At 34.0% G+C, this 24,618-nt stretch overlaps 1 protein-coding gene and 1 long non-coding RNA gene across 7 annotated transcripts in view; both read left to right on the top strand.

Moving 5' to 3' along the window:
- Positions 1-4,680: 4,680 nt before the first annotated feature.
- On the top strand, positions 4,681-12,156 carry LOC120423668 (uncharacterized). Its single transcript, XR_005606269.1, has 2 exons — positions 4,681-4,852; positions 11,786-12,156. It is a non-coding gene; the product is annotated as an uncharacterized LOC120423668 (long non-coding RNA).
- Positions 12,157-21,919: 9,763 nt separating this feature from the next.
- Positions 21,920-24,618, top strand: part of LOC120423664 (protein rolling stone) — a 131,040-nt gene continuing 128,341 nt past the window's right edge. For 2 of the 6 annotated variants that reach the window (XM_052708729.1, XM_052708730.1), the window contains exon 1: positions 21,975-22,435. The gene's annotated coding sequence lies outside the window, so the exon portion shown is untranslated. Of the gene's footprint in view, positions 22,436-24,618 lie in introns of all 6 variants that reach the window. The other 4 variants (XM_039587550.2, XM_039587546.2, XM_039587548.2 and 1 more) reach the window with 4 other exon arrangements.

Here is a 24,618-nt window from a genome sequence, read left to right on the forward strand (position 1 = left end):
ATAAATTTTATAAAAAAAAATCAATGTAATCAGTTTTGATTCGGACCATTCATAAAAAAAATCCCAAAAACTTTAATTTGTCAAACTTTACCACTTTTGAGTTTTTTCATGTTTTAAAATGATTTATAGAATTAAAAGTTCCCATTTTTCAAAAAAAGTGCTTGATGCATTTCAATTTTGCTTGCTCACTTCCTATTAAGCTATATGTTACTCGATATCTGTTGAAAAAGCTTTTTAGAAGCTGTAACCAAACGCTAAAGTGCTGATATGCCAACATTTAGTGACGATAGAATAACGTGCCGTTCTCTTAAGTGAAATCTGGAAAAATGCACCATTTTCAGTTTTAAATAATTTTCAAGTAATTTTTTTCGAAATATGTCATTATTTCAAATTCAAAACAATAGTATATTTCTGAAAAAAATACAGATGACTGCGAAAATTCTCTACAATTTTCTTTTTTTACAGGCCTTTCAAAAAATGAAAATAGTAATTTATTATTTATTTTAAAATTATTTTTTCTATGTGTTACCAAAACGTCCCTCATTTTCAATTGACAATTGAAAATGGGAAATATTTATCCTATTTGGGTAATTCTCCGCCAACTCACACAGCAGTTGCCCCGCCCTCTTCGATTTGCGTGAAACTTTGTCCTAAAGGGTAACTTTTGTCCTTGATCACGAATCCGAGGTCCGTTTTTTGATATCTCGTGACGGAGGGGCGGTACGACCCCCTTCATTTTTGAACATGCAAAAAAGACGAGTTTTTTTCAAAAATTTGCAGCCTGAAAAGGTGATGAGATGGAAATTTAGTGTCAAAGGGACGTTTATGTAAAATTAGTCGCCCAATTTGATGGCGTACTCAAAATTCAGAAAAAATTGTATTTTTCATCGAAAAAAAAGTATTTTTTTAACTCTGCTATTTTCCGTAACCAAACTTTTAAAAATCTGGAAAATGTCATTTTAAGGGCAATTTCATGTTTTTTTTAAATCTACATTAACCTAGTAGGGTTATCATTTCATTTAGAACATTTTTTTTTTTTCATTAGAAAATTTCGTAATTGTGTCGTACATGTCTATCGCGCACAACTTTTCAGAATCAACTTTTTCAAAACTTTTTTTTCGTAAAATCGCGATACCTAGTGATGGATAAAAGCAAGCCCTTTATGTTTATATATCAACATTTTTGCAATTGTCTGCTCTATAACTTTTTAGAACATAACTACACTCTTAAAAACAACCCTGCAAAGCATGAGCATGAGCATGAGAGATCACCCATGGTTGCCCCTCCGTTGCTGACAGAACCGTAATATCCTTTCAGCACTACTGATTAAAGGCTTTGACGATCTAGTGGTGTATGAATGCGCTGAAAAGATAAAACACCCTCTTAAAAACAACCCTGCAAAGTTAGAAAAACACGCAATTTTTAAATTAATTTTTTTGTTCTTGATGAATTTATGGGTTAATGTAGATTCAAAAAGTACATTCAATTTCCCTAAAAATGACATGTTTTAATTTTTTCCAATATTTTTTTAGTTTTTTTTTTCAGAAAAAAATCATTTTAAATCGTATTTTCAGAATTTTGAAATCATGACTAAAATTATTCAACATATTTAAACAAAAATTAGGGGAACAGCATCTAATTCCAGCTTGCCTCTAATGTTGGCAGGTCAGAACTTTCTCATTCAATTAAAGCTAATTAGAAGCGTTTTCCACTGAAATCGAGTGATAAATAGCTCAATAAGAAGTGATCAAGCAATGTTCTATCAAAAGTTTTGTAAAATTAGTTGTTTAAATAGTGAAAATCAGCAAATTGAATGGAGTTAGGAGCGAGTACTTAACCTGCCAAACATACGAGATAACAAAATGCCATTGTCAAAAAAAATTAAAGATATCAAAGATTTCAAGAATGTTTTTTTATGTCATGTTTGTTTCCAATCAGTGATGCTTAAAATCATTATTTTTTAAGGTTGTGTGCCGATTTGATTTAAAAAAATGCAATAAGGCTGTTACTAATTGTATTTAAAGTTTTTGTCTCTAGTCTCTGGTAAAATAAAAAAAAAACATAAAAAAAATTGGGTAATTCTCTACCAACTCACACGAAATCGGGAAAAGTTGCCCCGACCCCTCTTCGATTTGCGTGAAACTTTGTCCTAAGGGGTAACTTTTGTCCCTGATCACAAATCCGAGGTCCGTTTTTTGATATCTCGTGACGGAGGGGCGATACGATCCCTTCCATTTTTGAACATGCGAAAAAAGAGGTGTTTTTCAATAATTTGCAGCCTGAAACGGTGATGAGATAGAAATTTGGTGTCAAAGGGACTTTTATGTAAAATTAGACGCCCGATTTGATGGCGTACTCAGAATTCCAAAAAAAACGTATTTTTCATCGAAAAAAACACTAAAAAAGTTTAAAAAATTCTCCCATTTTCCGTTACTCGACTGTAAAATTTTTTGGACCATGTCATTTTATGGGAAATTTAATGTTCTTTTCGAATCTAAATTGACCAAGAAGGGTCATTTTTTCATTTAGAACAAAATTTTTCATTTTAAAATTTCGTGTTTTTTCTAACTTTGCAGGGTTATTTTTTAGAGTGTAACAATGTTCTACAAAGTTGTAGAGCAGACAATAACAAAAATTTTGATTTATAGACATAAGGGGTTTGCTTGTAAACATCGCGAGTAATCGCGATTTTACGAAAAAAAAGTTTTGAAAAAGTTACTTTTTGCGTTTCTCTTTGTTTCGTCGTCCGTGTCTGTCGCGGGTGACCATGAATGGCCATGATCAACGACAACCAACTTTTTCATTTTTTTTTTTTGTAAAATCGCGATAACGCGCGATGATTATAAGCAAACCCCTTATGTCTATAAATCAAAATTTTTGTAATTGTCTGCTCTATAACTTTGTAGAACATTGTTTTACTCTCAAAAATAACCCTGCAAAGTTAGAAAAAACACGAAATTTTAAAATGAATTCGGATTCGTGAATCAGGGACAAAAGTTACCCCTTAGGACAAAGTTTCACGCAAATCGAAGAGAGGTCGGGGCAACTGCTGTGTGAGTTGGCGGAGAATTACCCATTTAAAAATTCAAAATTTTAAGGCACAAAGTATCACAAACAAACAAACTATATTACATTTATGCTACTACCAAAAAGTTTTAAAATATCAATGAATTTATGAAAATATTCATTTCCTTATAATTATGTTTTATCCCATGATTCATAAGAAAATTTCTGAAGGGCTCCTCCTTGAGGGGGAAAAAATTTTGAAACAAAATTTGCAAAGACCTAAATAATAATAAAAACAGTGTGAGCCAAAAATAAATAAACCATAAATTTAGGGTGAAACCATCCTGTCTTCTCATATTTTTTCTGGTTATGCAAAGATAGATTTTTCAAACTATGCACAATTTTCAGATCACAATAATGACTGGAAATGAGATTTTCCTAAAAATAGTGCAGTTTTAAACTTTTCTGTTCTCGGGTAAAAATATTTTTTAGATAAACTTGACTTTTTTAAATCAAAAATAACTTTCGAAAGATTGAAATCAGTTTTTAACATATTTATTTTTTTTATTTTTCCTTCTATTAATTTAAAAAAAAATGTATCTTTAAATTCGATGTAACAGAAAATGTCGAAAACTTTTCGGTGTTGCATAAAATTGTGATAATTAAGCTTAAATTTGTGATATTATTGTTCACAACGATAAAGCTTATTTACGACCACACAAATTTTAAAATGTATCCATCGAAAAAATGTTGTCGTGTCAATTATCTTTTTTTTTTTTTGACAGCGAAGTTATTTTTTTTTAATTGATTTAAAATCCATTTTAAATTCTTTGCGATTGTACAAAGGGTCATTGTTCTAAAAAAATAAACTTTATCGTTGTGAACAATAATATCACAAATCTAAGCTTCATTTTAGGACCCAATTTATAGCAAATTATAACATCAATTCGGATTCGATGAAAAAAATCCCTTTTTTATTTTCAAAAAATCTCTGAATGCTGTTCATGAAACACATAAATATATTTTCTAATATGCGCCTTTTGGTCCCGAGTCCTCCAAAACAGTATTATAAGTATTCATACGAAAATAAGCTCAGAATTTTAAAACTTCAAACTATTTTTCCCTAAGAGCCCAACTAATCAACTTTCATTTGCATTCAAGAGATCTTAAACTTCCCTAACACGACTTAGGTCACCCTAATGGCAAAAAAATGGGTTGAATTATTTCGACCGAGCAACACTCAGCCAAATTTTTAGCTCGATCGGACAGTTTCTACCCTAAAAAAAATAAGCATTTTTCATTTTAATAAAAGCAATTCTGGAACTAGAAAACGACGGTTTTGAAAAAAATCTGATTCAGACAAAACATACTTATAACTTGGTTCAAAATTAATCACTGCATCTATATGCGATCAGCTGATCACTGTTCTGCAAGGTCATTTACTTTCAGTTTCAACCTTCAATTTTAAACGTGCATTCTAAACTTATCAGCTGAACCCAAATATAGCTCGGAACTGTTTAACGCTTATTGAGTTCTGTAAGCTGTCTAAGCGCCACAATTTTAGAACATAATTTGCATGAAACCAACCTCATTATATTCAATTTCAAGCCTGGTGGCGAAGCCCCCCTGAAAGCCTTACCGAATCGCTATACTGGGGGCCCTCTTTTTGCGCTGTACCCGTCACTGCCATTAGTGCTGTGACGGCATCGTGTCTGGTGGAGTTTGCAAAAAGACTCCACAAAAAAGTGATCTGCTTAGGCAGTGTGTACGGGATAGTTGGTTGTACCAGCCAGACAACGTTGGTTTGAAAGTATTTGGCGTCACGTGCGACGTCAATGCCGTTACGGTAAATATGATCTGGTTAGGTTGACGACTGACAAATATTTTCACTTTAAATCATGCTAAATTTTGTAAAAAATCTTCAACTCTTTTCAGCAGTCAAATTTTGAATGTTTCCTCCAAATCACCGCAAGAATGCACAGCAAACAAACAACAATCAATTATGGTGATTCCCGGAAGGAGGAAACTCATCCAACCAGGATCGTCATCTCGCGCACACAAAACAACCAACAATAAGTCAATTCGATTTCGAATCAGCTTCCTGAAATCAGCGCCACAGAACTCACCTGGAAGTCCTTTTCCATCATCCTGCAGCGTCGTCGTCGTCCCCTGTCCATCACTTATTCACGTTGCAGTTGCATATCCTGCTACCATCCATCCATCCATCCAAACTCGTTCAGCTCGTCCATTTGTGCCCATTTGGCCGGGCTCCTCTGGCCGTCCTGGGACACAACACACAGCGAGCGGTGAAATGGCCTCACTTTCCAATCCACTGAACCGTGTGTAAATTTGCGAAAGCTGTACCGACAACCCATCCACCGGGGTGCAGAAATAAGAGGAAAAAAGACCCCTCTGCTGGTACTCTTTAGTGGCACATTTCAGGACATCACCGCATGTGCCAATCAAGCTGCTGTCACTTGCCGTGAGGACTCGGACGTTGCTGGACCAAGCCACGTGGCAGACGTTTTTGTTGTAGTTTGTAAAAGTTAAATTCAATTCAACTAGTTTGCATTGGGAAAATGGTTTGACTAGGAGAAATTTGCAGCATTTCTAAAATTAATTCTAATTATTATCACATCTTGAATTGCATTAAAATGGGTATTAAAAATGCAAAGTTTTTCTTCAACAAGAAAGGCAAAAAAACTGTTACTGCGTGGATTGATCCAAGCATTTTCGCACTCGCAAGTCAATTACATTAACTCTCAGCAGAAGGTAGAGTACAAGTTGTTAGTTTTATCTCAAATTGGATTACACAACGTATCACAAAACTGCTGTACAGGTCTGTAGTTTTGCGTGATTAAACAAACATATAGGTATTTCCGATTTAGATTAATTTTATTAAGAATTTTACCAAATTTTGAGTCTTAGCTTCGGTAAAATACATTTCATTTCGTTAGCATTTCTCACTTTGTGAAGTTTGAAAAAAGTCTTACTAATACTAAAGGTTGATTGCTCTAAGATTTTTTTTTAATTTGGGTGGGGTTTTCCATTCTTTTAAAACTTAATTGTTCTTTGAAAAGTTTTATGAGAGAGAGAGAGAGAGAGAGAGTCTGACTTGGAACATCTTATTTTAGTATCTCATATTCATGCGAACAAATATATTCTGTAGCCTTACTCACTGAGGTTAGATAGGAATTTAACAGGTCTTTCCAATGAGTTTAAAACATTGAATATCTGAATATCCTACAGTGTCCACGTCGTTTATGGATGGTCCCTTAGTGTTATTTATGTAATTTTTCAAAGCTGGATCTCAGTAAACTTGATAAAAAAATGATCTCTTCATCGTTGGATAGGTAATTGAAAACACTTTCAAATGAATTCCAAAATTCTTTTGGATTCTCAAATGATTTCTTTAAGTCTGATCCCATTAGAAATGTGATGAAAATAGGGTTCAGATCGACCATGTGACACATAATTGAAAACATTCCAATGCCACCAACTTTCAAACATATCCGCACCAAAGTTTTTGAACAAAATACAAAAATATAAACAAACTTTCAGAAAACTTTTATTTTAAATACTCTTATTTTACAATATTTATATATGTATAATTTTGAAAATTTCCATAGAATTTCGTTTTTTACAGTTCCTAATTTTTTATAAGTTGCAATATGTGTATGAAACGACACGTAACTTTGAATGTGAATCACTAAAGTTTTCACAAAATTTCATATTTTTATAATACTTGAATCAACGTTGCCAGATTATTTTGTGGGAAATCTGTATTTTCTTGAAATAAATCTGTATTTTATCTGTATCTTGTCGAATTCAAAGCCATAGAAGACATTTTAAAAATTTTAACAACAGATTTAAGCTATTTAATCATATTAAAGCATAAATTAATTACTAAATTGTTGAAACTTTCAAATATAGCCAAATAAAAAAAATCTGTTTATACAGATTTTTGGGATTTTTGGGATCGAAAAATCTGTATAATACAGATTTATCTGTATATCTGGCATGGCTGACTTGAATTATTATAATTTGCAATATGGATGTCAAACCTTCTAAATTTTAATAAATTTTGACAGAATTTAAATTTTGAAAATAAATTGCTAAAATTTCCAGTATTTTTTTCGAATGATCATTTTTTTATAATTCGAAATTTCAGTATCAAACGACTTGAAAATTTGTATAGATAACTTTTTTTTAACAGTATTAAACACTCTATCTGTTACAAAATTTTATATTAACTTGTACGAAAATTATAAATATTCTAGTATTTTCGAAAATATACGATATTTTGTAAAAATTTGAAATTTTTTAAAACACTTACGGAATTTTGTAAAAAAAACGTAGTCTACAATTAAAAATAGTTCCATTCAATTATTTTTATTAAAAAATAAAGCAACTTCACACCACATTTAACAAAATCTACACTTTAGATGCTTTAGTTTTAATATCAAAAATTACATAAAATTTAGTGTTTTAAAAAATCCACTTTTAATAAAAAATTGTGTATTTAAATATTTTCGATTTTTTCAAAATAAACTACTAAATTGTTATGGAAATCGAATTCCAATCATATCGAGCATGTTTGTGCGTCAAAAATATCTATATTTTTTTTGAAAAATCGATTTATACTACTACAGAGTTTTTTTTTGTCGATAATTAGATATATTTAAAAAAAAGCAAAACTGAATTCTTGTGTAATGCATTTTAAAACACTTGTTTTATTTAAATGTGGAAAGCATAGTCTGTAATTTCATTTTATACACATTTTTAACCCATTTTCCCTGGAATATACTCGGAGTCGAGGGATATAAACTTCAAGACTTATTTGCAACAGCATATTTAAAAATCTTTACACATTTGCGATAACGATTGATACCCGAAGCGCGAAGCATAGAATTTGTAAAACTACGGTTAAATTTTTCAATAGGTTCAATTTATTTTCCCAAGCAAATTGGAAAGTTCTTTGCGACTGCAAAAGTGGTTTTTGAATTTTTCAAGCGGTTTTTTTTTACAAAAACACCTTTTAAATAAAAAAAAACATAACTACGGAATAAGATTTCACACCATAATGTAATGTTGCCCAAGTGTTTGATTTTTTCGTCGTGAAACACTTAAACAATAAATACATGGCTCGACACGATCGATTTTCCAGAAGATACTGAGTTTTTTAAAGAGGCATTTCAAAATAAGTGCTGAAAATTATATTTCTTGCCAACACTGCCAGTACTACGATAGATATTTCAATAGCCTAATTTTTAAAGTAATAAGGAGGCAACCAAGCAAAATGGTGTCTTAGGAAAAGTTGTTGTATATGAATGTGGCTTTTATTTAAAATTATTGACATGCAGGGTGACACACCTACAGGGTGTCAACCAAAAAATCAGCATTTTTTTTCACTGTTTTTTTTTAACCATGCACAATCGATTCCCTAGGAAATTTTATGTGAAAACTGGCTTTTGACGAATTTTTGTTCAGCTCCTTTTGCGTGGCAGGCCTAATTTGCGATTTATATCCCCTTTCGCCCACTTTACAGTGATTAAAAAGGTATGAAATAGAAGCTAGAGATGGGTTGACACCGTGTAGATGTGCCACCCTGTCTTACAAAAATGTCAAAATTTCTTGAATTAAGTAGCTTAACAACTTTTTCTAAGACACCAACGCTTTAAAAAGTTACCAGTAGAACTTAGGGCTTGGTTGACACCCTTTGGGTGTGTCACCCTGTATGTCAATAATTTTAAATAAAAGCCACATTCATATACAACAACTTTTCCTTAAGACACCATTTTGCAAGGTTGCCTCCTTATTACTTAAAAAATTAGGATTTTGAAATATCTATCGTAGTGCTGGCAGTTTTGGCAGGATATATAATTTTCAGCACTTATTTGAAATGCCTCTATAAAAAAATCTGTATCTTTTTTCAGAAGCAAGATAGGACCATACGGGAAAGTTTTAGAGGACATTCTACGGTGTTAGTTTTTAAATTGAGTGAAAAATGAAAATCAGAAAAATGAAAATGTAAAAGAGAGGGATTTCCCATAAAATGTCTAACAAATTTGAATCGCTTTGCGGAAAGCCGGGTCAAAACCAATCGCTCCCAAATTTTGGGGGGTTGTTTGGGAGCCCAAATGGAACCGGAAATGCCTGTTCTGATTAGAGCGTCCAATTTCCCGGGGTTACAAATTTCCCGGAAAACGGGAAATTTTCAGCCAATTTCCCGGGAAATCCCGGGAATTCCCGGAAAATTTTAAATTTATTGAAAATTGTTATGATCTTGGTTTTAATTAATATTGTGCAACTAAATTGTATAGGACATCAACATTAATGGTTTTAATAAGTGTGTAGATCAATTAACAGCTTGACTGCATGTAAAAAATCATTCAACTACAAGAAAATTTATTTTGGTATTTTTTGATGAGAAATTTTAAACTTGCCTCTGTGTCCACTGGACACAGAGGCAAGTTTAAAATTTCTCATCAAAAAATACCAAAATAAATTTTCTTGTAGTTGAATGATTTTTTACATGCAGTCAAGCTGTTAATTGATCTTCACACTTATTTAAACCATTAATGTTGATGTCCTATACAATTTAGTTGCATAATATTAATTAAAACCAAGATCATAACAATTTTCAATAAATTTAAAATTTCCCTGGAATTCCCGGGATTTCCCGGGAAATTAGCTGAAAATTTCCCGTTTCCCGGGAAATGTGTAACCCCGGGAAATTGGACGCTCTAACTGGGACCTACACTCCTGGAGCATAAAAATACAACTTGGCATAAGGAAATGTGGATGAAAAAAATTCCAGAAATATTTAAACATCAAATATTTTAATTCAAATATTAAATTAATTTAAAAATCTTTCTGGGATGGGACTCTGAGTCAATTCCTGGTCATGTATCTTGACAAAATTTGGCTACAAGATTTGCCGAGAAACATGTCCAGGAAGTGACTCAGAGTCCCATCCCAGGAGGATTTTTAAATTTATTTAATATTTGAATTAAAATAATTGATGTTTAAATATTTCTGGATTTTTTTTTCATCCACATGGCCTTATGCCAAGTTGTATTTTTATGCTCCAGGAATGTAGGGCAACAAGTTTTGCCCAGAATCATGTCCAGGTAATGTTAATTGTTCGTTTTTTAAAGTTTTGAAACCTCCCTTAAAAATTGTTCCTGGGATAACCATGACAAGTTATCCCACATGCCATAAAGATGGCTGCCATAGCGCTATAAATTATTCCTGGGATAACCATCTGTGGGATAACTTTTCCCACCTGAGATTTTAGACGTATTTTTGAGGTTTTAGGTGATATATTAGTTTTTTCAACTTCAAATCGAGATAAAATTAGTTTCCAGTTTATTGAATTGAGAAAAAAAAAATGCAGAAATTATGTTTTTCATGACAAATACTGGTTTCAGCTCTTGAACAAATGGTAAAGCTTTTTAGTGTTGGTTTTACTCCAAACAACCCAATGTTTTCAAATATTTGAAGCATGCTTTGAATATATTTTTGCATTTTTTGAGAACAAACAATAGAAAGTAATTTTTCAATGATTTTTTTTTTGTATTATTATGCAACATGATTTAAATTATACGATAAATTAACATCATTCCACAAAAAGTCTTCTATTTTTTCACATTTAACCCTTTTAACACCTGTAGTTGCACCAGTGCTCCATAATTCTTTTACTTCAAATTCTAATTTCTTAAGTAATAGATATTCAACCAATTAAATTAATTCTTTTTGCGCAAATTCGATTTTCATCTCATTTGATCATGGTAAACAAAAACATAAAAAAATCTCAATTTTAATTTGGAGGTTAGGAGTTAATATTGTTTCGACGAAATAACATCAATCTGTTAAAAGCTTACCTAATTGTAATAATTTAATACTCATTAAGCAAGATCTATTCCCAGTTGCTTCAAAAATTAATATTATCAGGAATAATTCTGATATCATAATTTCTGATAATCTGATTAATTATATATAAGCCAAACAATACATTTAATTGAACAAAATCATGTTGAGTTTGTTCATTTATTATTTTTTCAGAGCATTTTCAAAAAATAGTTCCAAAAATTTAAGAAAATGTATACTTCCGCTTGAATTTCGGGAATTCCCGGGAAATTTACAAATTTCCCGGGAAACGGGAAATATTTTTTTTCGGGAAATCCCGGGAATTCCCGGGAATTTTTTTTCCGGGACGGGAAATTGGACGCTCTAGTTCTGATTGAATTAGTCCATGTTTAAATTTTCCCATAGAACTTCAAGCCACCCTTATACATATATTGGCTAAACCAAGGGGTCTCCAGCATCGTGTTAGACTGGTCACTAATCCGGAATTACTTAGAGTTTGAGCAAGTAATTCTTTGATTCCGGATTAACCCTGTAATTCCGGAGTAATTCTGGTAAATCCATGATTTTTTTTGTGGAAATAAACTAGAGAAAAAGCTTTAATTAATCTATTTCTCTACAGGAATACGTTACAAGGAACGAAGAAATAGATGAACAAAATTTTGTTAAGCAAAAAGACATGAAAAAAAAATGACGGGTTGTCATTCATCTATATTTAAATCACGGCAAAAACTGAAATAAAAATCAGCTAAAAGAAGAAGAAAAATACATCCCAGGTGCATCCACGATCGACCCTCCCGGCCCGGGACCGTACGATATCGATTCCGAACCCCAATTAAACACGCCACCACATCGTATGATCTGCTAATTATGGTCCTTTTTTTCACTTCGTTTGTACTTTCCCCCGCAGTTAAAATGCTTTCCCTCCGTGGTTTCCATGGTTTCGGTGGGTGGTAAACATAGCATGCCGCCAAACACAGCTGGCCTGGCCGGGACTTGCATGGCTGAAGCGGAAACATTGCAAAAATACACCCCGGCATTCATTGCAGTCAGTCTCCCTCACTACTCGCAAAGGGGCAGAACATCAGAGACTCCTTCGATGGATGAACCTCGTGCCACTCCGCTCTACCTCGGGTGTGATGGCAGGCCAACTTTTCTGACGAGCGGAAGAAGCCCAACCATGTGGAACATTTTCTCAGCTGTGTTCTGCGCTAACTGACTGGGTGCGCTGTTGCTACTGATTTGTACCATTGCATTTGCTTGTACTATTACAGTGAGATAGGGTATTTTTAAACAAAGGGTATGCGGTGACAGGATTTGCGAAAATTAAAATATTCATAAGTAGAAATCTATGCAAATTTTTATTAACTTGAAAAAAAATTAACATTTTTATAATATTTGAAGATTGCAACAATTAAATTCTGGAGATTTTTTTTTGCAAAGGTCCAATAAACCGAATTTCCAGTTTTTGCTTTTTGGGTGTTTTTGAAACCGCCTTGAGTCAGGGATTTTAAAAAACACCCAAAATGCAAAAACTGAAAATTTGGTTTATTGGACCTTTTCAAAAAAAAAAACCCCCAAAATTGCTCTCAATTAAAAAAACATCATCTTCGGTGCCACAGTGAACAAAATCATCTTACGGATTTATGATTCTTAAAATCTAGTTTAGAAAAAAAAAATCAAGCAATTATGAATTTTTAAAAGGCTTTTTTCATGAATTCAAGATTAAATCTTTTATGATTTTTCAAAATAAAATATATTTAATTTCTAATCATTTTAAAAGGCTCTTATAAGTTCAAATCTTTAACCTTGTTTTCAAAATTTTAATATTTTTATCAAAAATATCAGAAAATTTACAAAAAAAAATGTCTCCATCTAAATGTTATCAAAAAATCTTCAGCTGAAAAAAATTGCAAAACAAGTAAGCAATTAAATAGTTCATCGCAGAAAATTTCCTTAGTTTTTTTTTTAATTTTTTTTCAGGAATGCTTTTCTTTCATAAAGTTTTAAAAAATTTGAAAAAGATTAAGTATTTCAAAAAAAAATAATGTTTCAATTGACCATAATTTTTAAACAATACGAAAAACAAGCAAACACATTTTGTCGATTTTTTTGCATCTAAATATAAATTTATAAAATATAAAAATTGAAATAACAAACCATTGTTTCAACATTAGAATGAAAAAATAGTTTCAAAATTTAACACTGGTTTAGTTGTCTTGCAATTGTCAGTTTTCAAAAAATGTACGATTTGAGTAAAGCAAAAATTCAAACATACCGAAAATAATTGTGAACGCAGGGGGATTCACTTTAAATTCTCGAGATTTTTTTTTAAAAGGTCCTATAAACAAAATTTTCATTTTTGGTTTTTTGGGTGTTTTTGAATACACTTGACTCAAGGCGGTTCTAAAAACACCCAAAAAGCAAAAATTGAAAATTTTGTTTATAGGACCTTTTAAAAAAAAACTCTAGAATTGATTTCAGAAGATTTCACTTGAGATTCCGTTAAAATTTCATTTTTAATTTCCCCTGATTTTTCAATCAAATTTTGAAGGGTGGTAAAAACATGCAAAGTATTTGCGTCAGCCTAATAAAAAAAAAACTCAATTTGCAAAAATCATAAGAATCAATTTCTTTTAAAAAGTTAGCAAAAATTATTTTTAAGTTATTACAGCTGCAAATTGCTGTAAAAAATATTAATATTGGATTCGTGATTCGGATAACAAAAAAAACTTATTATATAGTTTTTAGAAAAGTGATTGGGAAATCTGTTGTGTGAATTGACAGAGATTGTTGAATATGTTTTGGTATTACAACAACATAAACTATTTCAAGGCTTGAAGATTTAATAGAGATTCAACCTGTTCAAGATGTCAACACTGAAAGAATTATTACATGTTTTTTTTATTTATCAAAACTAAGTCAAAAATCTACACTGGAAAAAAATATGATAATATTCATCAAGGAATGATGACAGAGTTTGGGTCAAAATAAATGTGTAATATTACAACAGTAACTGCTAAATTATAATCAGTTTCTGGTTAAATTTCATCAGGTTCACATTTTAACCATTTTTTTAGGAAAAATTACTCAAAAAAGAAGTAATATTCAACCAACCAAATTTTCAACATTCCAAAATTAATTTTTTTCTGTGTTAAGAACTATTTTCAAAGAATTCCATGTGCTAAGAAAAAAAATATTAAAGATCTAGAAAAAAACACGATAGATTGAATTGAATAAGACTCTAGATCTCTTTCTAACAGACACAATACAGTTCGTAACAATAATGTTATGCTACCCAAATTTACGCTACATTACCTATCATGATAAAAGCAAACATTGACCATCGTTGCAATAAATGGTTCAATGCCGTTTTAAACTCCTACTATTCCTTTTGTTGTTGTGTTAATACTCTCTTTCTCCCTCTCTGTTGTCGTTCCCTCGCCGGCTTGCTCTTGAAAATGTTAATTGGCACAAAAAAGAAAATACCTACTGTCATAGGAAAAAACCAAGAGAGCCAATTCTGCGGAGCTCAATTTGGCCCCCCGAAAACTTCTCTCTCTCTCTCTCTGGTTATTGTTTTTATTGTGCCGATGCTGGTGTTGGTGTCGGCTGGAAAAGAGCCCCACACAAAAAGGTTTCCCACCCTAGAAAACACTCCCAGAATGGAGCTGAATTAGAGAGAGAGAGAGAGTGTTGAATGAGTCTGAGATCGCGAGCATTGAGTGAGTGGAAATTGCGTGGAAATCGGCCAAATTTTCCAAGTAGAGGTGTTTGGAAACTTTATTTCTAATTTTTAGTAATTTTTGCCTTTTTGGCATTTGCAAATCTCGAGTTTTTTTTAAGGTCCTATAAACAAAATTTCATTTTTTTTTTGCTTTTTGGGTGTTTTTGAAACCGCCTTAAGTCAGCGGAATTAAAAAAACCCAAAAAGCAAAAATTGAAAATTATTTTTTATAGAACCTTTTTTAAATAAAAACTCTTGAAATATTTTAAACTTTCTAACTTGATATTTGGAAAAATTCAAGCGGTATGATCTTTTATATGAAAATTAATTAAGGAAGTATTAGACTATAACAAACAAACTCACATTGAAAATGAAAATGAATGCAGGCTAGGCCGTCCCAAAAAAATGAAAAGTTGTCAAATCTTCGGTGCTCACCCCTAGAATGATAGATTAGGATGTCAGGAACAATGTTTTCATACAACAAAAAATTCCCAAAAATGGTTTACAACTCGCGCGCGGAGCTTGAATGAAAAAAGTGCATTTTTTGAGTATTTTTCAGAAATGCGCGTAACAATCATACTAAAGTCATTCAAATTTGGTCGCCTTGGGCTTCAAGTGATAGTTTAATGTCCCCTGAACAAATTCCTGTACAGACATAGTCCATAAAATCTTGTGTTTGGGCATGGCAGGGCGTTTTAGGGAGAAAATTTTGTATTTTTTAGCCAAAAAATTTCCAAAATCACTCCCCAAAACGAGCCAACAAAATTTGCAGCCAAAACTGATGCATTCAGCTTATAGGAAATTTTACGGAGATCATTTTGCTTTTTTTAACATTCAATTTATGTCCGCGCAAAGCCGAGATATTTGCATTTTAGTGAACAAAAAGTGGCGAATTTTCAAAATTCTTGGTATATAAGCGTTTTTAGCATAAAACATTGGCTACTATGATTACAAACGAGAAGGCAAATATTTTGGATATATTTATTTTGTTCGCTCAAAAACAATTTTTGTTAATAAAATTTCATGAAAAAAAACATGAGATTTTCTCATTATGTGACGTAAACGACATATTTATTAGTACTGCTATGTGCTCTTCTCGGTATGAACAAAAAATGCTCTAATGGGTAACTTTTTTTGAAAAATATTTTTTTTATAAATGAATTTGTTTCATTCGAATGTACATACATAAAAAAATCACGTTCACAGCTTGGAGATATGAACTTTAATAAAATTAATTTTGATTTATGATTATTTGTCGTTTACGTCACATTGTGAGAAAATCTCATGTTTTTTCATGAAATTGTATTAACAAAAATCTTTTTTGAGCGAACAAAATAAAAATATCCAAAATATATGCCTTCCCGTTTGTAATCATAGTAGCCAATGTTTTATGCTAAAAACGCTTATATACCAAGAAAATTCGTCTCTTTTTGTTCACTAAAACGCAAATATCTCGGCTTTGCGCGGACATAAATTGAATGTTAAAAAAAGCAAAATGATCTCCGTAAAATTTCCTATAAGCTGAATGCATTAGTTTTGGCTGCAAAATGTTTTGGCTTGTTTTGGGGAGCGATTTTTGAAATTTGAAATGCTCAAACACAAGCTTTTATGGACTATGTCTGTACAGGAATTTGTTCAGGGGACATTAAACTATCACTTGAAGCCCAAGGCGATCAAATTTGAATGACTTTAGTATGATTGTTACGCGCATTTCTGAAAAATACTCGAAAAATGCACTTTTTTCATTCAAGCTCCACGCGCGAGTTGTAAACCATTTTTGGGAATTTTTTGTTGTATGAAAACATTGTTCCTGACATCCTAATCTATCATTCTAGGGGTGAGCACCGAAGATTTGAAAACTTTTAATTTTTTTGGGACTGCCTAATGCAGGCTGATGTTTCTGCAAACAAATGCAGGCATACAAACAATGCAGGCAAAATGTAAAAAAGTCGGAGTTTCTAAGGGAGTTTGTTATAGTCTAATACCTCCTTTAGGTATGCTCTTGAAAAAATATCTCAGCTGTCCTTCTTATGAAAAATCAGTATTCTAAAAAAAAAAGTTGTTATAGTTTTCCAATAGTTTTATTTTTGAATATTTTTAAGAAAATAAACTATATCAAATTATGCAATCCATCCAAATATCAACTCATTGACCATCCCAAATCAAACCAAATCAATGACCAACTCCAATTTCAACATCCGCTCGCAACATTACGCACATCAGAAATTCTCAGCGAGAGAGATGCCCCTCTCTCTCTCGCGGGCACAAACCACATCCAAAACACGAGGTAAGCGAAAAAGCTCTCCTTCGTTCCAGCAAACTCCCCTTGCTCATATGACTAATGCGAATGTCCTCCCCACCCCATCGAGTGCCGCCCTGCCGCATGCCACAATAGCAGAGAAAAATAAAAACCTTTTGACGGTGTTGCCGGCAGCAGAGCGATCGTCATCCAGGTCTCATCAGCTGCTTCTGCTTGGATGGCGGTCTCTGTAAAAGTGCAAAAACTAGATAAAAGAATAATGTATTTTTAGGAATTTCAAATTTCACAATGGTTTGAAATGTAGTCGGACATTTACTAATGCGACAAAGTTTTATATTTAAATCATTTCAAATTAATTATTAATTTACCTCCCCCCACGAATCACAACATTTCGAATACAAAATTGCACAAAAAAGCCCTTTTTAACAAAGTTTGTTTCTTGAAGCTTCAAGTCATTTTTGATAAGCCAAATTAATTACAAGGAAAACCAGGTCAAAAGATTCAAAAATTCGAAAAACCAGTCCCTCGTCGAACTACTTAACTTCGGATTCACTTATCTATCCAACGGAACTCTTCTATATATAAGCAAGGTTACCTTTTATAGGTAATTTTCCTTAGTTGAGAGACATCTTCAACGAATCACTTTTTCAACAAAAAAAAACTTTTTTGTTCTGCTGGCCGAAAACTTCACAAAAACTTGATTACATCTGGGGGTTACCTTGGCAGCAAGTTTCGATCGGGCTGGTATGCGAACATTTTGATGAACAATGAGCGTACTTTCCCATAGCGAAAGCAATAAACCAAGATAATTTTCAATACAAAGCATAAACAAGAGCATGTGTGAGATCCCTGTCAAATGATTGCATGTATGAAATTCACGACAAATATTTTTTTAAACTTCCAAGCTCGTTTTTGCAGAAAATACATATGGGACATTTATGCGAACAGGGGCAACAGTAGGAGTAAGCGAGAAACATTAATTGTTTCAATTTGGCAGATTGATTTGAGCTGATTTTTATGTTGGTAAGATCGAGAAATTTTTAATAAACTGTTTTTGGTTGAAATTCTGTTTCGGAAAGAAATTTTATGATCCATTTTTTCTTCGGCGCAGTTGTAGATAATGATTATACATTTGAAATTTTCAGTTTTATTGTTATTTTTATCACCAGTTTCGTAAATATTAAAAATGCTTTGAGAGACTCGATAAGGCATCTTTTAAGCTAGAATTTGGTACGAAACTGTAACTGGTAATGAAGTTGCGAATTTTGGAAAAAAAATATGATTTTTGTAAGTATTTAACATATGTTTAAACAATATCTCTAATTTAATTTTGTCAGGCAAAATCCAATTTGAAATCAAAAATGTCTTTTAGTTTAAGTTGATTTCTTTATTGAGGCCATTGCGATTAATTTTTAAGTTTCCAATGAACGTGCAATCATCTGAAAACAATTTGAAAAAAAATCCTGCTTTGTTTATCATTTTTTGCATGATAAAAGAGGTTACAGAATTTTTTGATTATTTATGAAATTTTAATAAACAATACGGCAACAAGTTATTTTATCGCAATTTGTTTTCAAGAAAACACAGATTTTGTCAAAGCATTTATTTATAAAACAACTAGTACTAGTGTTTAAAAACCCTTTTTCCATTGAAAATTTTAAACCATGGCCTGTAACATGATTTTTATTTATTTGTTTTTGCCTCCCTCCTCGCTTGACTTTGGCCAAGGGGCAAAAACTTGAAAAAAAAGCATCGGCAAAATTTTAAAAAGAAACAAAAAGAGTGAATTAAGTGACATTTTTGATATTGAAAATCATTCCAATTTATTTTCCGAGATATCGTCGTGAAAATGGGGTGACGCTGAGAAAAACACATTATTCAAAAAATTTAAACAAGACAGTTTCAGCAGTTCCAGCTGTCTAATCGCCAAAGTCTTAAAAGGAAAATTGTAGGACATTTAAGCTGCCCGGACATATTTTTTGTCAAAGTGCTTTCCCATCATGATTTTTTTTAATTGCAAGAACATTTTTGCAAATTTCAACCCTAACTTAGAAGCGGTACACTTTATAAAAATAAATGACATGTAATTTTCGGTTACAAATTCGATTATACTCGATTATTTTCAACAATCACTGATTGAGAATCTGAGGACCAAAGCATGGATGAATTAAAGTGGCACCAACTAACCCATTAAACAACATTTTGCCCAAAATAATATATTTTGTTGTAATTTAACGTCGACAAGCACCAAATTATTTCAAATGAACTAAACTATTACGATGACAATGACGATAAGGCTCTTATTATTTTTCATCGTATTTTTTTCATTTAGGTTTTATTTTTCCGCTTTTCATCAAATTTTGCGGTGAAAGTTATAAAAAATGTTATTTTATATCCTTGAAAGTTAATTCCAGCATCGGGACTGGCAACACCAGCCAACAACAGTCAAGTGTTCGGAGCTCTTCAAACTTTTCGATTTTTTCGCCGTAATTTACCGCGATTACCCGCGAGTTTGCTGCTCACAAGCACCACGACGACAACCACTTCCAACGTTCCCACCAGAAACGAATTCGAGATTCTGAGTGGAGAAGAAAACAAAACCGACAGTGACAGCAGCAGTGCTAGCGACGACGATGACTATGATGAACTTGCGCGCAAGCAAGAAAAGAAGAAAAAATGTAACTCTCCGAAGGAACGACGTCCACCTCCAATTTTTATTTTGGATACGCTAGCAGACGATGTTGACGAGTTGCTGGGCCTCCAATATTGTCAGAAAATAGGTAAAACGTCATCGCAAGTTATTACACATAACAAACTGAATTTCGACATGGTGGTGAAGAAGTTGAAGTTGCGAAACTTCAAGTTTTTTTACATTTGACCCTGTAGAGAAGGTCCCAGTGAAGATCGTCCTTCAGGGATATCCGGACCGCCCGATCTCCGACCTGGAAGAACACCTATCGGGCATCAAGGTTAAGCCTCTAGAGATTAAGGTGCTCTCAAAAACGACAACGGTGACAGGTACGTACACATTGTACCTCCTGTACTTCGATCGTGGGTCCGTCAAAATCCAGGACCTTCGGCGGATCAAAGCACTGGACGGATTCTTTGTGACGTGGCGATTCTACATGAAGAATCCGACCGACGCAGCCCAATGCCACCGCTGTCAAAAGATTGGACACGGTTCAAGAAACTGCAATCTTCCGCCCCGCTGCGTAAAGTGCGGTGAGACCCACTTCACCGAAAGGTGCAATCTTCCGCGGAAAGACCAGCTGGGGGAAAACGCCCAGCAGCACAAAGCGCGCGTCAAGTGCGCGAACTGTGGTGGAAACCACACGGCGAATTTCCGTGGCTGTGCCGCGCGGAAAAAGTACCTCGAGGAGCAGGACAAGAAGAAGAAAGCGCCAGCGTCCCGCCAACTTCCGAAGACTTTGAGCTCGAACGCTGCAGCAGCTGGCGGCGGAGCGGTTCCATCGACCAAACCAGCGTTCCCTCCCGGTAGGGGAGGTTCGTACGCTAGAGTAGCCGCTTCTGGCGTCGGTACTCCCCCGGGACAAGCTGATGTTACCGGTGATGATCTCTTCACGCTTCCTGAGTTTTTCGCCCTTGCTGGAGAGATGCTCACGCGCTTTCGTGCCTGCCGAAACAAGGCAGAACAATTCCAAGCTCTCAGTGAGCTGATGATGAAGTACATCTACAAAGGATAAGCTGTCTTGTGCAGCGAAGTTTTTCGACGTCAACAGACAAAACAAACTGTGATTTAGTTTTAAGCTTTTTCTATTTTCTATCCTTTTCCTTAGCAAATCTCGAAGGTTTTTTTTTTATTTTTCCTTCTCTTGCCAAATCCATTGTTAGAATATCCAATTACATCTAAATGAATTATAGTGTAAACCATAGTTGAAAGGAACTCCAAAACTCTATTAGGTTATAAGAAACACGAAATTGTAAATTGATTATTTACTAATAAACACTAATTGAATTGAATTGAAAGTTAATTCCAATAGAAAATCTGATGTTGCAATATTCCGATTCCGCGTTCGATTTTCTTCAGTAGTCAACTATATTTCTCTAATTGTTTTTGTTTCCAGGATAAAGGGAGTTTTCGGATGAAAATGCCAAACTTTGGGGTGGTTTCATAAAGAAGGGAAGGTCCAATTATGATGAATTTTGGGATTTTTGCATTTCGAGTAGTAGGAAATTAAGTCCCACCAAATTTGTACTTGATAAGAGAACATTGATTTTGAATTTGTAATTTTTTGTGTACATTTATCAATTTGTTACTCGTTTTGAACCTCTAAGATATTTCGTTTAGATAACTCCGGATTAAACAGCTGATTCGGTGTAATTTTTTTCAGCACTTCAATCAGCCATTCCAAGATTGATTTTAATATTTATTTAACGGTGCAAATCAACCAGAACTTTTGCACCAAGATTTTTGCTACAGATATTTTAGTATTTTCGAAACTACGGGAACTATCGATACAAAATTTCATTCATTCCATAAAGTACTGTCTACTAAGCGATTTACAACAAAATTTGCCTATTTTTACAATCAGATTGTTGCAGGATTGGGTCCGTAAGTTTGTCAATTTTGGAATAAAAAGACAACAACTTCCTTGGTTGCTGTGCACCCTTAACAAAACAAAATCGGGTCTTCTAGTGGTGTAGTAATTAGCATTGCTGTCTCTAATTCCAGTTGGTCTGGGTGCAATCAATTCCAGTCAGCCCCGGTGAAATTTTTCGTGACAAGATTTATCTGATCACGCCTTTCGTCGGTTGAGGAATTGATTGTTGGTCCTAACCTTAGACTAAAGTTTGGTTGATAGGTCAGGCCTCGGTAGAGTCACTGGTCGACAGATGTATTCACAAACCAAAGGTAGTTTGTTAAACAAAACTAACTGCTTAACATTTTTACTAGCTTTCGCAGAGAATCGATTGCTCTTTCTGGAAGTTCACCGTTTTCACCCAAAACTCCAAACAGAGCCACTCTCCCTATCTTTCTCTTTCTCTCACTCTCTAGCATGCTCTCCCTCTCTCACTCTCACAGTTCCGCCAGGACATCGCATTATCGTATCAGCAGCAGCTCGCAGCCGTGGTCGTCGTGGTTCCGGTCCGCATTCCCATCGCGAGTGCCGTTGACGTCGGGTTCGAATTCCTCCGGTGGTACTGCGTACGTTGCAGGTCGGTTTTTCTAGTTTGTGGGCTGGATCCTCCCTTCCGCTCTCTCCGTGAGTCGATTCCTCAACCCGTGGATTCCAGGATTGCGGTCGATCCTTTTCGGGAGTGGTGTGTGCGCCCCTGTGAGTGTGTCTGTGTTTGTGATTTGGTGTGGTGACACACCAAAAAAAGTCAATAAGCGTTATATCATCGGGTTTGTGTCAGGGTCCCGAATTCTTTTGGGACGGGGGGGTTTAAGGAGGTTCCCCCTTAAGGATTACCCAGCGGAAGCAGCAGCATCCAGCGTTCAGTTCAGGACAAATCTTCAAGGTGACGAAGGTTTCGGCGAAGAAGTAGAGACCCCAAAGGGGGTTCCAGGAACAAACCTCCCTAAAAAGGTCTCGAAGAGCCACGTGCCGGTAATGATTACGAGTGACTAAGTGCACGTGTGTGTGTGTATCTGTGAGTGTGCGTGTGGGGTTGTGATTTATCTGTACACACCGACCCCACCCCCCTCGGGTTGGTCCGGGGTGTGATTACAGCAGCCAGGCAATCCCAAAACAACCCCACCCAAAAACAGAGCCGCGGATTTGCAGTGCTCGGAAAAAACTCGCCAGACAGAGTGGTGTCGGTGGTGCCCCGAGGCGTTCCGGACGGGAGAAGAATTTTGACAGTGTATGTGTGCGCGCGGTGTGTATGTGACCCACCACCCCATCTCAGACCCTTCGAAAACGCTGGGAGCAGATCAGAAGTGCAAAACATTGATTGATTCGAATGATGCTTTTCCGCAAATCGCAGGAGAAATCAAAGATTTTCAACCAGGATTGTTACTAAGAATTTCCAAACATCAACATTATGGATTTTCCGAGAAGAAGAGATTCAACTCAGGAAGATGTTTCGTCGAAATGGGAACGTTTGCCAAAAAAGTTTCGTGTTGCAAACACTCACGTTGGAGTGCATCTTTCGAAGCACTGCGAAACTATATCGATCTCTCCGAAAACTGCCAAAAAAAGCGTTCACACTTAGCTCTTTTGACCTATTTTGTTCATTATTGCTCAATACTAGGCCGAATACGATTGTTTTCTCTGGTTTAGGAGGTTGAATCAGTTTTATTTCATTTTTTAACGTTTTATTTGGTTTTTTTTTTAATTCTTATTTGTTCATTGTTTAATGTAAATCAGCTTAACAGTATCAAACCAAACATTAAAATTGACATAACATAACACCAATTTATTAAGAAAAACTTAACTCATAATGGAAAAAAACGCGTGTTTATTGAATACCATTTTCGTTCGCTGGCTGTCTTTCATCGGCTTTAACTACAATTTTTATATGCCCAGAAACCCAAGCTGTCTCAGTGTTTCCCTTGCTTTTGAGTACATGGGTAACAATAAGACAATTTGATATTTGTTCATAAAACATAACAAAAACTTAATATGAATTTAATATGATTTCAGGCTCATTTCTGAAGTTTCAACTGAAAATAATAATAGATTATATGATATGTAGTATTGAAGTTGAAATACAAGGTTTCTATAATATTAAATTAACTATTTTTAATGAAAATAATGATACATTGTTTCAAAATGAGTTTGGAGTCAATTTTAATTTAAACATTACAAAAACATGATGATTTGCTGGAATTATATGAATAAGTCTTATTGTTCCTGACAATGTCCAGTCTACAATAAGACAGTGGAATAACTAGGGCTGTATAGGTCGGATCGATCTCATTTTTTGGTAAATATTAAATCACTTAATAAGAAAGTTTATGCAAAAAAAGACGCCGGATGAAAAAAAAAAATGCAAGAATTTGAAAAATTAAAAACTTAAAGTGTCTCATTGATGACTAAACGACCCTTTTGTGTGCGCATCGAGGATTCACTCTATTTACCTGTAACAGTTTTAACAAGTTTTAATTTAAGAGCCAATTATGGTTGGCTTTCATTATGACTTTTGAGAAAAAGTTATTTGTTGCAATAAATGTTTTAATGCATTTTCTGACATTTGCAATTTACTTAAATAAATCAGTATTAACCCAGGCCCCACCCCCAGTGGTCCAGATTGCAATATTAAGCGGAAAATTGGTTTTCCGAAAAATGGTGAAGTTTTGGGGGTTTGGTGTCTTCAGAGGAGTTGTTGTAAATGAAAAGGGGCAACTATTGGTTTGGTTGAAAATAAGTGAGATTTTGAAAATCTAACTTTCAGGAATATTTTTGGGAATTTTGTTGTCTTCTAGAAAGTTGTTAGGCTTGCTAATCCAAGCATTTTTGTCCAAGACACCAACATTATATCTCGTAATCTACACATTCTACAACTAAATTTATAGAAAGCATCTGAGCAAACCTTCAAAAATATAAGCAGAAATCATTGTTTTGGGGTGGCAATTCAGGGTTGAGTTTAAGAAATTGACAGGTCAATTTGGACTTAAGGGTCAAAAGTTACAGCCATTTTAAGGTTAAAAAGATGCAAATTTAAAACTTAAATATTTCGAAAAGGCGCAGGCCAAATTTTAAGCGCTACTTTGCATTTGAAATAGAAGATCCAGCACAACACGGAGAAAAAAGAGTTCCCAAAAACGTGAACAAGCGTTCATGAAAAC

Source organism: Culex pipiens, chromosome 2 (genome assembly GCF_016801865.2).
Source record: "Culex pipiens pallens isolate TS chromosome 2, TS_CPP_V2, whole genome shotgun sequence".
NCBI lineage: Eukaryota > Metazoa > Arthropoda > Insecta > Diptera > Culicidae > Culex > Culex pipiens.